The sequence below is a fragment of the Scomber japonicus genome, chromosome 2, assembly GCF_027409825.1.
Source record: "Scomber japonicus isolate fScoJap1 chromosome 2, fScoJap1.pri, whole genome shotgun sequence".
In the NCBI taxonomy this organism is placed as follows: domain Eukaryota; kingdom Metazoa; phylum Chordata; class Actinopteri; order Scombriformes; family Scombridae; genus Scomber; species Scomber japonicus.
Genome location: NC_070579.1, coordinates 16,225,241 through 16,242,968, shown reverse-complemented (window position 1 = coordinate 16,242,968; position 17,728 = coordinate 16,225,241).

Sequence of the window (17,728 nt, the reverse complement as noted above, 5' to 3'; positions counted from 1 at the left end):
ATAGCATTAAAAACAGTTTCACAATTTTTCAAGTGTGTCTTAAAACAACAGTCAGGTGCCCATATGAACAATGAAAAATGTTTTGCTTGCTGTTCCTCATGTTCATAATGGGTTTCAAGATCCCCTCAGAATGTGAGTACAATGTAAGTGATGGGAGCCAAAAGCCAATTCAATCCAAATTTGTGAAGAAATGTATTTAAAAGTGTATCTGACGCTATAATGAAATGCGGTTTCAGCAGCCTGAGCTAGACAAATAAAGTGTGTATACTCCAAAGTTATTCTGTCTTCATAATTTAAAAATTGTCTATTTGCCTCTTTGCCTTATACCTATTGAAATATGGACAGTAACAAAGAGATGGACCACAGCACTCTTTTTTAGATATCTACTTGATTTGACTACTTTTGACAACTGAAGCTCCATATTAGCTTCAGATAAAGTTTTGAATACATTTAGTCCCACATCACTTACATTAGGAAGCACATTAGGAAGAGATGGTGGGTGTGAACAGAAGGAATGATTACAGTTAGAAAATCTGTTTCAGTGCTCATTTGGGCCTGGATACTATCTTAAGATAGAAGGAATGTGTTGTCACCATCACCTTCAAATTCAACAAACATTAGCTGTGGCTTCATTACTTTTTTACACATGAATCGACCATCCACTGCAACATCAAACTACACAGTAGCAAACCTTACAGGGAACCAACTACATATATCTGGGTGTGGCCCTGCTTGCCTTTTGATGTTTTATGCTTGAAGATCAGTATTACATGCTCCGACTTCAGACTGTTATTCATTAATTATAATCTTTTATTAAATTAAGCATTTATATCGATATTTTTCATCTTCATTATTGCAATCTATAATTAAATACCAAACCAAGCATTTGAGGTAAAGGTTAACTAGAAAATAATTCACACTTCCACACTGAAAACACAACATAATGCTTTGTTAATTCTAAAATAACTTTTAGGTTAGCATGAGCAGGTGCATTTCAGTAACACACACTAACAAACAAATAGCCTTACCCAGAGTAAAGAAGGAAGGACCAATCGAAGGCATTGTAAGGTTGTTGATGGCGACAGCAGTAGGTAAATGCGACAAAGTTGATATATATATATATATATTATCAAAGCTCTCTGCGTGAAGGTAGTGCTTTCAAAGGGTTCTTTTCTTCCTTAATACCTAAAAGTGTTGCGTGCCTCTAGAGGAACCAAAAAAGAGGATCACGCCTCTGACCACAGCATGCGTTAGAGAACAATGTTGCTCAAAGTCAGAGAAAACAGTGCTCATACATTGCTTCAGACCTAACCTAACAATATGAGGAAACACAATTTTTGGCGAAAAAGTGAAAACATGTTTATAGTTATTTTTTCTTTATTGGCTCACTGCAAATTGAATGTTAATTCCTTTGGTGACAATATTGCATATTTTTACTTTTAAAACATTTTACTTACTATTTATCCTCTAATGTCTAGGAGATTAATTTATCAATTCATTCTTTCAATTTGGTAAACAACATGAACATATATCATATAACATACAACAACATGAAGATATTTTAATTTAGTGTATGACCTTTTCTGTTTTTGCAAAACAGATAGTGTTTCAAAGTTTGTTGGTGCAGTTTTCCCACTGTTGTTAGTACTATTTTCTGCTCACTAGATGTCGCTGTGACTAAAGGGTTGGTCACCAGATGGGGATGAGACATTTGCCTCTTTTTCTTGCTAAAGGTAAGACTTACTTAAATTTACTTGCCCTTTATTATATTGTATACAAAAAGAGGGTTCACAAATTTCCAAAACAAGTAGTATATTTAAGTTTTATTGCAGTTTATTAAAGATCAAATAAAATACCACGGCTGATAGCCGAGAAGATGAAACCTTACAGCATGTTTGTGATGATATCAAGAAAGCAATACAAATGTGTAATCTTGTGATTTTTTTCAAGGTGTATGGGTTATGGTTAGCCCTTTATGCCTTTGTACAAGTGTGTCAGCTTCTCTTATGTGGGTGGAGTTGTTGTAAGGGTGTGCTCAGCCTTGTAGGTTCATTTATTACTGTTTATTTCCCCATGCCAGTGGTAATCAGCAGCAGGATTAGTGTTAACTGCCACCCAGTCACTGGCAGGCTCCACGTGGGCCACCGCAGGCCCCTCCTGCCGACTGGCCTGACCGAGTCTGGCCGGGACTCGCTTGCAGTGATGAAGAACTGGGAATCCGCTAATCCTGAAGAAAGACCCCCGTCTGGCTTCCCCTGGCTGGGCCACCTATCACCACATCACAGAGCCCAGGCACCATCACCAGGCCTGGCCCAGAGGATGAGCTAATTATTGAGAGGAGAGGAGAGGAGAGGAGAGGAGAGGAGAGGAGAGGAGTTTGTTTCTATGTGTATGTGTGTGAGAGAGACAGAGAGAGGCAAGAGAGCTGTGGACCACCCACCCGGTGGATTCAGAGGCACAGGATTCACAGCCCATTCTGTTGACCTGCCACAACGCCCCAGCTCTGGGCAAGGCCCTCCCCAATTGTTCCGCCTGCTAACATGAGGAGGGGGGTTAGACAAGGGGGGATGGGGGGTGGACGAGCAGTAAACAGTGGGCTGAGCTTCTCTCCTTCAGCGCACAAAGGGGCTGAATTGTGTCGGGACTGGAGCACTTTTTAGAGTGGCCCTGCCATGGGGCCTGAATGAAACATCTGTGGAGGCTGAGCCCGAGGGAGAAAATGCTATTTTGCTGTTCAACCACACTGACAACCTGTTTTCTCTTTCTTCACCCCCCCCCCCCCACCCCGACACACACACACACACACACACACACACACACACACACACACACACACACACACACACACACACACACACACACACACACACACACCACCACCACCACCACCACCACCACCCTCCCCTCACTGTTATTTCTCCCTTGGCCTTGTAAAACTATTCATACTGTATACTCACATTTGCCAAGCAAGTAACAGAGAAGCAACAGTAAATGAGAGTGTGTGAGAGAGAGACAGAGAGAGCGATGACTTTAAGGTTTGGTTGAGGATACAGTCAAATGGCAACTGGAATTTTACTTTTTTTTTTTTTTTTTTTTTTTACATACTTTTGAATCTGCACATGAATGTTGTTTATTTTTTCAATTTATTTTAATTAACAGGATAATTCACTCTGTGTCAAACTGGTTTTCACTGAGTCCAGATTCAAGTTTAGATTTGGAAGTTGGCAGACTAGTTTGTTTCTGTGTAGACCTGTCCAGCTGATTCCAACTATATGGTCTAAAACATTGACATTGATTGTAATGAAAATGATGAGAATGCAATAACAAGTGTGGAAACCAGATCAGAGATATTAAAAATGGAGTATCAATTAGTCAGTGTGTGATCTAATATTTTTGTCATATTTTTATTTTTGTATTTCTGGACATGACTGTTATTGCATGAAACCTGGAAAGAGGAAACATCTCTACAACAAACCTTGATGACCAAAACCACTTTCTTATTTTTGTAAGTACGACAGAAAGTGAGAGTGCTCAAAATGTAAGCCTATTTTCCCTCATTGCATAGAAAAATTGTGTGAGCACTACTATGGCAACTACAGTGGCTCAAAGTTTAAACAAGGGCTGATATTTACAACAAAGAGTGAATACAGTGTTATTATCACTGATACCCAAAATATAATATAAAAAGACATCTGATATCCTTTCATTAGAAGGATACAGTGAATACAGTATGGAGTCTATCAGGAGTGTTAGCCACAGAAAGTGTTGCGAGTCCATCCATCCATCAACATCACCTCTGTAGACCCTTCCTCTCCCAGAGAGAACCCCCACACTCTCAGCCCACTTTCCTAAAAGTCCCGCTCCACCATATGCAGCTCAAAGACAGACCACTGAGACATTTCAGTTTAATTGAAGGGGAAACAAAGATCCCTGCTTACTTCCTGGTCACCCATTTTCTTTAATCAATTTCCTCCCTTTGGTCCTATATCATCTGTAATTACTTTCCCTTTCCCACCCCTTGTGGGTTCCTCCTGGAGTGAAGGTCCACACACACACACACACACACACACACACACACACACACACACATATAAGGACACACACACACACTTATTGCTTACCCCCTACCGTAAGCAGGCTATACCTTCGGCATCAATACTTGGTGCCCCCCTTTGGGTCCTCCAGACTGAACAATGGAAAAGGCCCACTGGCTCCAGAACCCCACCAAGCAACCCCTGACCCTGCCCACCTACCCTACTAAACCCCCGCACACACACAGGTTCATGTGGTATGTAGCCTACTCTTATGTTCAAGTCGTAGACATTGTTACACATGCACACATAGCTCACACGAGCCTGCAGTGAATGGGGGGAGGGAGAAGAAGAGGGGAGTTGGGAGGGGGGGCACTTTAAATACCAGCTCAGCTTGTAATCACTGGAGTTTGAACTTAGAAGACTTCTTTTTGCTGAGAGGTCAAGAAGCCAGAACACTCATTCGCTCCTTTCTTTCTTCCCTGCTGCCCTCTGTCACTCACTCCTCTCAATGGGTCTCTCTGATCCATAAGCTGGCTACATACAGTGACACCAGCCAAGCTAAACCAGCACTGATTTCCTGAGGAAATCTTCTGCAAAACAATGAACGTGTTGTCATCCAAGAGGTTTAAACAAGAGTACATAAGTAAGACAAATTCATCGTGGCACAAGCTTGACTTCCTCCCGCGCTCAAGCAACACAAAGAGAATCTCTTGCCAAATGGAAATTTTCTGGAAGAATGGCGCTTTATTTGCATGTAGTTCCCCAAGGGATTTGTTAAATTTAAGACTTACCTGCCAAAAGGGAATATGATGACAAAGCCTGTAAATATAACATCTAGTGTAGCACCCACTGCTTACCACAGGACATTTGTGTACATCTTTTATAGGCTGCATGAAAATGCCCTCTAAATTATACACCTTTATTGGACTTCACATTTCCCAAATATGACCACCCAGAGCACCAAGCCCATACCACCCACACACTATCGAGTGGATTTATCACTCAGCTGATGCTGGTGAGCTTGATGAAGTGAAAGCGGCTTACAGTATTGGCAACGTTACCATGTTTGATGGGGAAGTGAAAACATCAGAAACTCCTATATAAATAGGTATTAGCCATGGGAATAGAAGAGGAAAGGTGTTGCCTACACGCAACAATCACAATGTAAATGCCAAGAAAAGTATTGTTGCAATATTGTAATTGTGTTGTTGCAATATTGTAACATAGGCTTTAGCTTACCAGCTAAAGCCTATGTCGCTATAGCCTTTACCACGCTCCTTGTGGGACGTTTGATCCTTGTCAGATGGAAACAACAAGTTCCTCCATCTCTTTCTCACTGGGTCTAACATTCCCCCTCTTTTTTAAATGTATTCATATATGTATATTCATATATGTATATATATATATATATATATATATATATATATATATATATATATATATATATATATATATATATATATATATATATATATATATATATATATATATATATATATATATATATATATATATATATATATATATATATATCTTTATTAGTTAGGTTGTTTTTGCTTTTGTTTGTTTGTTTGTGTTTGCTTTTGTTTTGTTATTCTCTTTTCTCTCTATTTTTGTTCTCTTACTCCCCAAGTGTGCTTTATAATCTGTAAACCTATGGGTGGGTGGGTAGGAGGGGTTGGGAATGGTGAACTCACTGTGTCAATGTATCTGCTGAACAATGCACTTCTACATTTTGGAGATGAATGTGTAAATTTAAGTGATATTCATATGTTCTGTATTTTTCATCTCTGTGGGATAATAATAAAACCAATAAAACATATTTACAAAAAAAAACAATGGGATGACTGCGGGTCGTGGAGAAGCATGGAGAGGGTCAATCACCCTGGGATAAATGGGAGCTGAAGGTTAGTCGAGGTCTAGTACGATGGGATGACTGAGGTCGAGGGGAGGGATGTAGGGGGTCGATGGCATAGGGATGAACGGGAGCTGAATGGAGTCGTGACATGGCTGGAGCACTTAGGAACCTGTGTGGGGGCATGTGTTCATAAGCTTTCCTTTTAATCATCTCCCAAAGTTCACTTCACTGGACAAGGTGAAGAAGGGCTCTTTGGATGTCACCGAGGTTGCTATGGATGTAGGTTGGGAAGGCTAGTAGCCAATAATTTTGATTGTGTGGTCTGAGATTACCCGATGGGAAAAGTTGAAGCGGCTCTGATGCAAAAGAAGTGACTGGAGTATAATTTGGGAGAAATCTCTGATTTTGACAGAACTCGGGGAAAGGGTGGTGCAACCAGAAACATGGATCTTGAGGAGAAGCATGGCAGGCTAGTCTCTAGTTAGGCCAGAGGGTTGCAATGGCAGGGTGGCGCTGTCTGTATTTTCCTCATTGACTCAGTGGGAAGTGAAGAAGCAGAAGCAGTGATTCAATAGCTAATTTCCCTGAACATTTTTGCCAGAATTTAAGATATTCATGTATTTTTATGTTTGCAGTGAATGAAACTTTTTAGACTTTTCTTTGTTCAAGCTGTTACTCATCTGCTGGCCTTCAGTAAGTTTGTACCTGACATTTATTCAGCTGTTTCTCTGCTGTGGAACCCTATGAACGGTAAGAGACAGTGTTGTTTTATCCCAGAATTGTTGCCTTGTACCTTCACGTAAGTGGTCATATTTACAACGTAACGTCATTGATAATCTCTCCACGGATTAACATTGATAATATTAATTAGTAACATTAATAACACAGAACAACAACAACAAATTGACGTACTGCTGTCTTCTGATAACGCAGGACTACTCTAACAGTAACTTTATTCTGTAGATAATTCTGTCACATAATAAGTTATTTTTTAATGGCAGTAATTTACTTTTAAAAGTAACGTTACCCAACACTTGGAATTTTGCTCTTTAATCAGCATTATTGGACAAACACTGAATATCTTGGATCAACATAGGTCAAGTGATATGTCTTAAGTGATAATTATTTTAGGCCTAAAATTTGGAAATTAAAAAAATTATTGGTTTCACCTTTCAGCCTTGCTAATGCCAGACCGCATCTCAATCTCATGTAAGATTGAGGTAGAGTCTGGGGAGGAGCCATTCATTTCCTCATATTTGAGGGCGGGATCAACAAATGTCAATCAAATGCTTCTGTACACTACTGGACAAACTTACAGCCAATCATATCAACGATACACGATGACGTATTCAGAGCCTTTAGGGAGCAGCACGAACACATCTGTTTTATGAAGGAAATCAGGTAGCGCAAGTTTTTTTTTTTTTTAAGTATATTTTTTGAGGCTTTTTGCCGTTCGTAGAGAGAGAGACAGGAAATGGGAGGCAGAGAGGGGGGCAGGATAGGACCGCTCGGCGCGGGAGTGAGGACTGTAGCCTCAACACATGGGCCGGGTGCTCTACCCACTGAGTTAAACACTGTGAAGTGAACTTGCCTACCAATTTATTTAGCACACAATCTATTGCTGCTTCGAACGGTTGCTGCACCACCATGCTGGCTGTAAACAGAATTCTACGGTTGTCATCGTCTTGAGCCTGCCTCCCCGTTCTGTGATTGGTTCCCTATCTCAGGTGAAGATTTTGTCTTGGTGGCCATGCTAACTTTCTGAGCAAAGTAGAATCTCACTCGAATGAGAGCATGGGTATACCCAGACTAACCACCTTTAGATATTTCTATTCAATGTGCCACAGGAATATAATCTTTTTGAAAATATCCTCATTTGGGGGCTTCTCCAAGCAAATATTGATATATATGTGATTGTTGTGATTAAATCAGTACATAAATATTTCTCCTACCCCTTAAAAGTAATCCATACCACTCTCTTGCCGTCCCATGAAGATGTCTTTAGATCAGCCCTTAGTTGGTGGTGTGTCTGGTTGGATCAACTGGATGGAGAGTGATGGACAATGCTTTGACGAGGAACATAGATAACGAAGTGCAGGGTAGCTGGCTGCGTCGAGTTGTAGGTGACTACAGACAGAGGAGATTCAGAGACCATGAATTGGTCATTGAACAGATCATTGTCCCAAGGAACTGAAAACCAGCTTGCAGTCCATAGTAAGGTAATCAATCTAACTGTTGACGAGGTAACTCGAGTAACGCGTGTGAGTCTTGGTGCAAATGAATGATCATGAGAACTGAGACAAACAGAAGAGACACTGCTATACACAGATGATTGAATTAGTGAGAGACAGTGAGGCATGGTCTTGTTCTTGAATCTTAGTTAAAATAGTTAACTAATTCTTCACATTTTAGAAGCTAAAGCATTAATTTGCCATTTTTGCTCCGTACTTACTCAATTAATCAATTATTAAAATTGTTGGATACAGTTATAATTCTTCCAATTGGTGCTTAAGCAGTATGCTGCTTTGCTGATTTGTTTCAATTAAAATAATATCACAATATATAACAATAATAGAATCACAGACAGCTTGATGTCTCCAAGTCCATGACAACTGAGCAAACTCCAAAGCTGCAGAATAGGAGAGAAAGTAGACCTTCAGTATAGATTGTTTTTTTGTTTTTTTTACTATTTCCAGAGTCAAAAATGAATTGTCAAACAATTTAAAAAGATAAAAATGCCAACACCCCAAACATGCATACATAAACAGGTTTTTTTCTTTGGTGAATTTGAAGACATTAACATTTTGCATATCAATCAAATGTAAAAACAAACAAACAACTTAATCAATTGTGAAAATAATCCTCATCTAATCACAGCGGTAAAACAGGAATAAAAAAGTGAAACTCTTGAAGCACTTGAAGATTTTCAGCATTGAAGAAGGAAAAGAGCAGTTAAATCCTAAGCAGTACACAAGTAGGCTACTAAAGGAAGCACTTGGACTCCATACAAAACCACTATTGGACAACTAATCCTTAGTTGCAGGCCTGCAGTCAGTGATGAGATACTTGTGTGCTGGACATGTGGATACAAGACAGAGGCTACACTCTCTCTGTCTGTCAGTGTACCAACCAACCAGCTGTATTTAAATTCAGGCACACTGGAAGAACTCCAGTTCTTTCAGCATCCCGTCATCTGTACTGTGCCACCTAGGCAGCAGATAATACCAACTGGTATCTATCTTCTCACACACGCACTTGACAGACCATTGATGTAGGCCTTCTTGTGTGGGATTAAAGAAAGAAGACAGCAGGAAGGGAAAGAAGGACAAGACGGATTTTGGCCCCAGAATTTCTGGAGTATTTTCAAGAGTCTAATGTGCAAATGATAACGGTTCATCAGAACAGTGTGTGTGGTCAGGTGGTTACACACATGCGAGTATGTTCATACACAGCCGTGCCCACACACATACTGTACAGAATGTGCACACACACATCGACTCAGTGATTGGAGTCTTTGGTCTTCATCAGGTCAATCAGTGGAACCGTGAGACCTGGAGGCTGTGAGGCTGGATGTCCTTCTGCTTCCAGACTTCAATGTGGCCTTTTCCAGTAACTCTTGAGCAAATACAGACCTTCAGTGAGCAAGTGTGTGTGTGTGAGAGAGAGAGAGGAAGAGTGAGAGAGAGAATAGTCAAAGTATTTGGAAGCTGGGAACAAGCTCTGTGTGGGGTACAAAATGAAAATTAGAGGGTATGACCTCATTGTCATTTACTGTAACACACATTACACAGAGTCCATCCAGGTCATTAGCCCAGCCATCAGCTCTGAGGCACCCACAATGCTTAGGGTCTGCTTGGACATCATGTACAGGATGTGATCAGTGGCTGCATGGGAATGCACTCTGACATACATGGCATGGAGTTTGTTCATTAAAGACTGAGAGACGTTTGTTGTTGCTATCATATTGGGGCCCACCTGCAACTGTCTGTGAGCATGTGTGTGTGTGCGTTTCATGTACATCTGCTCGCTCATATCCACACACACACACACACACACTAGCAAAGCCCACCACAGGCAGAACCCACCACAGAAGGTGCACAGATGTGCCGCTGGCTACAAGCAGAGGTAGGTCTTGCATTCAGAAGTGATAGCTCTCATACAGCATGTGGCAGTAATAGTGGAATCTGACATAATTTCTTAAATATACGGCCAACGAAGGAAGACAGATTGTATTGTAACAGTATTTTGTGTAGAAGGAATATTCATGACCTTTAAAGAAGAAAAAAAAGAGGGTTATGGACACTGATAAGAAAAAAGTGTAATCATGGTGTTCCACTTCACTGGTGGTTTGTGTGACAGCTGGTGATTGATTTTGTTTGTGTTGGGGATTTCTGAAAAATATATGTTTAGCCTGAATTCAAAACCACATCATCAAAAGGAAGACCACCAGCTCCGTCCTTTACATGAAACTTAACACATTTCTGTGCTCCCACACACAAATATCCAAAGCTTTGTGTCCGTATGTATGTAAATATGCACATGCAAATGAGAATAGTGTCGTAACTGTGTTCATGATTGCACATTAAAGGGCCAGTTCACCCAAATTACAAAAAAATACTTTTTTTTTTACTTATCTGTAGTAACTTTGCATCTATTCATACACTATGTCCTGCTTTTGAAATTGCCACATTCCTGAGATTTCTGCCACCACCCAAATACAATGTTGGTGATCAGAATTTAGTTTGTGATGCTAAAATAATTATATTTGAACAAGAATGACCCTCTACAGCAAGGCTACTGTAGCAGCTGTGTGAGGCTGTAATGCTCATTGTAAAGAAAACCAATATTGGACAAATTGTAATTTTGTCCTGATGATGGCACTAACTGAAAAGTCAGAGATAGTTCACAAAGACCATGAATGTCTTGGCCAAACTGAAAGGTAATCTATGGCAACAGTTGTCAAGCCTACAGTCAGAGCCACAAATGTCAACTTACTAAAGGCACTGCATGAAGAGTCAGAGGACCACCAAAATAATTAGGATTCATCCCTTGGGGACAATGCATGTGTGTCAAAGTTTCCTTTGAATCTTGCAATCCAATTGCCTGCATAGTCAAAAATTCAGCAGAAGCTGTGTGCTCGTAACCCCGGACAATTCATCAAAACACTTTTATTTAAGAGACCTTTTCCATCAAAACTAATAACTGTTGTTTTTAAAAATGTTCATGTTGTGAGCACCACAAACAAATTACAGATGGTGGTAAAAAATCTCAAACATTGTTATCTGAAAACCTGGCCAACTAAGACAACAACTATCTGTACAGAAAGACACCACCAAAGGTAATTGAGAGAATGCGTTTTGGGTTTTTTTTGTAATTTGAGTGAACCAACCCTTTTCTGCATGTCCTGTGGTAATATTGTATGTCTGTAAAATTACAAATTCAGAGGAGTGCATCCAGTTAAGTACAGTAACTGTTTTTGTGATTGCACATAAAGCCTTCCCTGTATTCCACCAAACACCTCTGAGTGAATTCAAACCAAATGGCTTTCAAGCATGATGAATGTAGGAAAAATATCCCTGCTCAGTTCCAGAGCAGGGATTGTCCCTTCCCTGAAGAAAACCACAAATGTAGCAGATTAACGCTACAGCACACCAGGCCTGCCAATACCAACTAGCTTCATCCACAATTTAAAACTTTCTAATCCATCATTAACAGGAAGTTAGGTCTGCCGCTGTCGCAAGCTTTTCTTTGCGTTGGAGTACTACCATGAAATCTGCTCTGACTTGTTGCCACCAGGTTCGATACTTGCACTGAAACACACACACACACACACACACACACACACAATGGAAATTGTCTCACTTCCTGACAACAACATGCGCCTCTCTCCACCTCGTAAAACTTGTTTATCTCATTTTAAGTTCCTTCAATAAAATCATTTTTATAGAAAGTCTCCCTGCTTGCTTATTCCCAGCAACCTCCTTATGATCTGGTGCCGCAACAAGTGTCATGCTGGGGGCATTGTGTCAGTCTTACTGTGAATCAGGGAAGCATTCCTAGTATCATGACACACGACAAAACCAGTAATGACCATGGGGCAGGCAGTGGTGGAAATGGGGGTGAAGTGGGAGCAGAGAAGGGGTGTCCAGCAATGCGTCACCGATCCCCCCAAGTGCTTTCATCTCTTCTGATAAGTGCCATACCTAATCAGGTTAAAGCAGCGCATGCCACGGAAGGAGAGGAAATTCCGGCCAAAACGGTAACGTATCTGTTCCGCTCTCTTGCGTCGCATTCCTCCAGCTAATTAGGAGTAAATATCTGACCCCGGAGAGAAAACGTCCACATTAGTCGGTGTGGTCCATCTGCACTCTCTCTTTCGCTCTCCTCACCCTCCCCCCTTCTTTCCCCTCTCACCCTAATTTGGCACACAGATGACAAAAAACATAGGGGAGTTCTCAGTAGGTTTCTTTCTTTCTTCTACAATTCCCCTCCTTTTTCTTCTCCAGCATTAGGCCCCATCATTACTGACAGGCTATCAGTTGTTCTCATACCAGATTATCTACTGCCAATGACCTCCAGGTCATGGCACCATGCTCTCTGCCACTTTCTCTCTTTGCTTTCCCTTTGTCTTGCCACAGATACACTTCAATGAGTTTTTAAGCTTTGCTGACTCCAAATCAAAGATGCTGTTAATCGTAGCAGCATTTGGAGGTGTGGTCATTGTGGTTAAAAAATAAGTTTTTAACCAAAGCCTGTTAATTCACAGGTAGACTATTATTTTTATTTTTATTCTTTCACCAAAATATCACAAAATATCATTTTTAAAATCAGAAATAAAACAACGATGATGACCAGCATGAAAACAAAAAAGCTAAATAAAACTAATCTGTAGCCATGCTAGTAGCTCTATGAGGCTACCGTCAGCATGCTAACATGCTTACAATAAAAATGCTAACATTTAGTACGAATCCATAAACACAAAGTACAGCAAAGGCTGATGGAAATATCAGCAGTACTTATACTTCAAAGTGAAATTTTGACCTGATGATGGTGCTAGAAGCAAAGGTATCATCAAAATTGGTACAATTGATTCTGAATTGGGCATAGATATCTATACCCAATTTGTCATGGATTGATGTCATGATATATCAGTCAAAAATGTGGTGCTTGAGGCAAAGTCAGGGTCAAAGTAAATAGGATGGATGCTCTGGGGACTATAAGTGTGATATTGCTATCCCTAAAGCCATGCAGCTGCTAGCATGATGACAACCAGATTGGTATAAAAAAGTAACAATATGGCAAATATATATTGAATATGGAGATGTGTGACAAACAGAGACCGACATGTGGAAAACACATGATCAGAGGCATCCTTCACCATGTCCTCACCATATTGTCGGTGGCTCTTTTATTCTGTCGGGGGCATTTTCCTGGCAGGGTTTGGGCCAACTTGTCCCCTTAAGGAAGGTAGCGATGATTTCTATCCATATGGGCATTGTATCTTCCAAACATGTCTCCAAAAGGTTTTGTTTATACACTACTTTTTTGATAATATGTTTTTGAGGAGATATGACTGCTGTGCGGATGTTGATCACTGGTCACATTTCTTTCTAGTCCATACAAAACACTAAAACCACTTTCATGAGCAAGGACCACACCATCAATGAGATACGTTTGACAAATGTATTAACGAGATTTGAATGAATCGATTGTGCTCTTGATGCGGTGTGGGGAGGCCGTATGAAGGATCCGTTGCTGCACCCGGGCAGCAAGGACCCCCTTGGAACCTATGAGAAAGGAGAGAAGAACAAAAAGAGAGGGCGGTGGGGGGGGGGGGGACTAGGAAAACATGTAAAGTAGGACAACATGTATGTTACGTTGAACGTGTGAAAGGGGTGTTGATAATGAAATGGTCGAAGGGAAGATAGGACGACGTGTAGGTTACATTGAACGTATGAAAGGGGCGTTGAAAATGAAATGTAGAGAACCGGTTTCACACAAATCTTCAGTCAAGTCGGATGGGTTGATCTGCAGTTCGTGATCCGTGGTGAGCTGGCTCTTGGAGTAGTAATCGTAGTGGTTGTTCAAGTTTTGTTAATGCAATTATGAAGGAAGTACGATCTGATTCTTGCATGACCATGAAAGCTTGACTGAGACTGCCTGCACGTGAAACTCGAATACAAGAGCAAAAGAGGGGGAAGAGGGTTAGGTTTGTTTATATAGGAGCCGGGAGGGGTGTAAATGGGGTGTGTTCCCGCTCCTGAAACTGTGCTTCACAAGCTTCAATTAATTGAGGTGAAGTTATAAAAAGATTGTAGTTTTGGTAAAATATGCTGTCTTGTGTTGCCACTAACATTTCCCTTATCAAACCGACACAACAATCTTTCTCCTTCGAAAGTGTTCTGTTTTGCCTAATCATAACCATAAAAAGTTTAAACAAACATTATTTCAGATATTGTACAGAATTGAACAATTTTCTGATAGGTCTATTTAGGAAAATATTGTGACTGCACATAAGTTTATTATGCTACTTAATGCAAAAATCTAAAATAGATAAAATAGATAGATTCGGTTTCTCTCAAAATGTATTTGCTGTTGTGTTGTGCCATTGTGTTATGTGCTTGATAATCCCATTGTAATCCATTTGAACACCAACAGTATAGGAGATTTAGATGGCAGCATTCTCCTCTGCCATCATAAAATATCTCTTGGAGAATGAATTTCCATCGTCCGAGATGAGTATATTTCCATGGTTAACTTTGGTATGTGGCGTGTGACTGAGTGTGCCAAACATTGCCATTAATAGTTGACTTTCATGCTTTAGATAAAAAGAGGAAACAAGTAAGGATGACATCAAATGAAACCTGAAATCCATCTGTGTCTGTAACAAACGTTTTTTTTTTTTGTCAGAGCTTTAGTGCTGCAGAGAAAACTGCAATACAAGTTCAATCCTGGCGCCCACGCACATAGACTCAATAACTTATCCAAAAATGATTTTCATATCATTGTCAGCTTCGTGTCATAATCAATTTCTGTAAGATTTTCCACACCACACTCCGACAGTTAAACCAAAACAGTCTTTGGTAATTTGGCTGCTTCCATCCACAGTCCACGTATTTATAACTGCGCAAACAGACGCACTTTATGTCTCATCAGCTGACGTATGCAGAATGCCACACACATTGCAACAGGAAGCCGCCCTGTGTAATACACTTGAAGTTGTTTACATTACATTACAGAGAGAGGAAGGTGCTCGAGAGGCACATCATCATCCTGACCCATGGTCCTGACCTGTGTGCAAGTGGATGTCAAGCCGCAGTCCACATGTTCCAAACTGGACTGCGGTCAAGAGCAACATTAGCGGGGGTTTGGCAGGAAACTCCAACATTATGATTGAATAGCAGTGGGAAGAGAGAGAAGTTCAGACTGTGTGTGTGTGTGTGTGTGTGTGTGTAACATTGAGGGTTTGTCATCCACCCAAAAAAAAAAACTGCCATACTCTCACCACCTCCTTTATGTAACGCTGCATTTGAACATCATGAAGCATGAAGTTAAGCTTGAGCAAGATCTTTAAATCATCTGAAAACATATGATTCAAACCCATGTAGGTAGGAGTGACAAATGTTGCGGAGGCCATTGACAGATCTTTACACATGCAGAAGCTGTCATGATCTTTGATAGAAGATACACTATAATGCAACAAAAAAGACTGCATCAACTGCATTAACAAAACATTTGCAGACAAGAAGGGAGGACAAAGTGGTGATGATATGATATGGCTGGAATATGTAGCTGCAGCAGCATTATAAACACTGGAGTTAGCAGCCCACATAAAGTGCTCAGGCATTTAGATTATAAAGCATCTGAAGACCACAGTTGTGTGTAACAGCTAGCATTTACACCCGGGTGGCTCACAATGTTTTTCTACTCTTTTTTTAAAACTCATATTTACTCTGGAAGGTAATTAGTGAGCTGATCAGAAACCATATTTATTCCCCTGTGGTCAACCACAGCACTCTTTCCACTTTGAAGTGTTTGCTGAGCAAAAACAACAACATCTAAATGCTTCCAGATATTAAGACAGGAACTATTCTCAGCGTGCTGTGCCTTTTAAGAAAATCTGCTCATTCTTTTAAATGGGTGAAAATTATGGCTGACTGAAATAAAGTAATTCATATGTACACGTGCTATATATAGGCCACAATATGCAAAGATACCATCTCTGTGGTGTTCCACTCCATTCATTTCTCTATACTGGTCACAATTACAACCAATCATGGCCATAGTTGCTCATTATGTGAAACATTACTCAGTGTAGAAACACTTCAAATATTATGATTAAGCTGTGTAGAAATTATGCACATCCCACATAATAAATAATTACACATTAAGAACATATACAGCACTGCTTTCGGAGGACAACCAAGCAGCCAACCAATGGCAACATTCATTAACTAAAATATTGTGAAATATTGGTGGTTATTAAAAGATATGGAAAGAGCAGAGCATGAAATACTTGCTTGAGAAAACCTTATGAAGAATATATAATGAAAAACAACATTGTAAGGATTGCTGAGTTACAGTGCATGATTACAGGGTATGGATTTAACTCTAATATGATTTTGTAATAACTTTATGCATTTTTTTCTACCATGAGACATTTCCCCAGGATGTACACATGACTGTTTTGTGTTACAGAAAATATTTGTATGGTATGGAGTCAGCCAAAGAATTAATCTTTTCTTTTTTTCCCCTTACATATCTCATTGACAAAACAAGCTCACCCTAAAGCCCCTGAAAACTTTCAATACAGTCAAAGTTAAAGTTTAGGGGAAAAACATAATTGGTCAGTGTTCAATAATCAAAATCTCTGGTTTGATCAGATTTGACTGATAGTGCTGCAACAGTCACACCAGAAAACCACCACACAAATGACATCAAATTTTGAATTAAATGTTGCTGAATTGGTGCACAGAAATACACATCACCACCATTTTCTAACCACTGTGAAGAACACAGGCAGAAAATGATGGACCGCATCAATCATGGTAAGCTGGCATTTTGACTGGTTTATAATACTCACAGACTGGATTTTACAACTCTCACAGCAGCAACTATTTTATTGTTTGTCGTGACAAACATGAGGTTAGCAGCAGAAATGTGGCATTCACGTTACAAAGTAATCCACCAGGAATGTGCGCTGGCATGTCTGTAAATGGCCATCATCATTGCCAGATGACGTTGGGTTGTGGCAAAAGTTGAGCAAGGTTCAATGGACAACCCTGTGTTGTTTTCTCAGAGCCCTCTGCTTTGGCATTTCCCCCATTGAAATGAATGACAGGATTGTGTTGTCTTTTGTGTTTAGTGGGGCCTGAAAAACTGCTTTAGAAAATCATGTTTGCCTTTAAAGTATAGTTGGTAGTTCCTCTGGAGCTATTGACCATATCATATGATCATCATCAGCATCAGTTGCCATGGTATCATAGATGATCAAATTTCCATTATTCTCTGACCACTTTACAATAAAGACCCTTTAAGTTGATTTTTGAGCTTGGAAACAGCAGTTGACAAAACAATCTCACTTCAAGGTCCTTTCATATAATACATAATGTTAAACTATAAGCAAAAGTTTACTGATTCATGTTCAAATTCAAAGCTTACGTATAATCCATATAAAAGTGCTTATTGTGTGATGCACACTTCAGTGGTCTGTGTTCAGTGCCTTGTTGTAGGCAGACAGCATGATGAAGTGTGTAGAGAACAGAAGAGAAAGGAAAGTGCTTCGTGTGCAGTGATGTGTAACAGAAGATATCAAGGAACTGGTGCAGGGTCAACC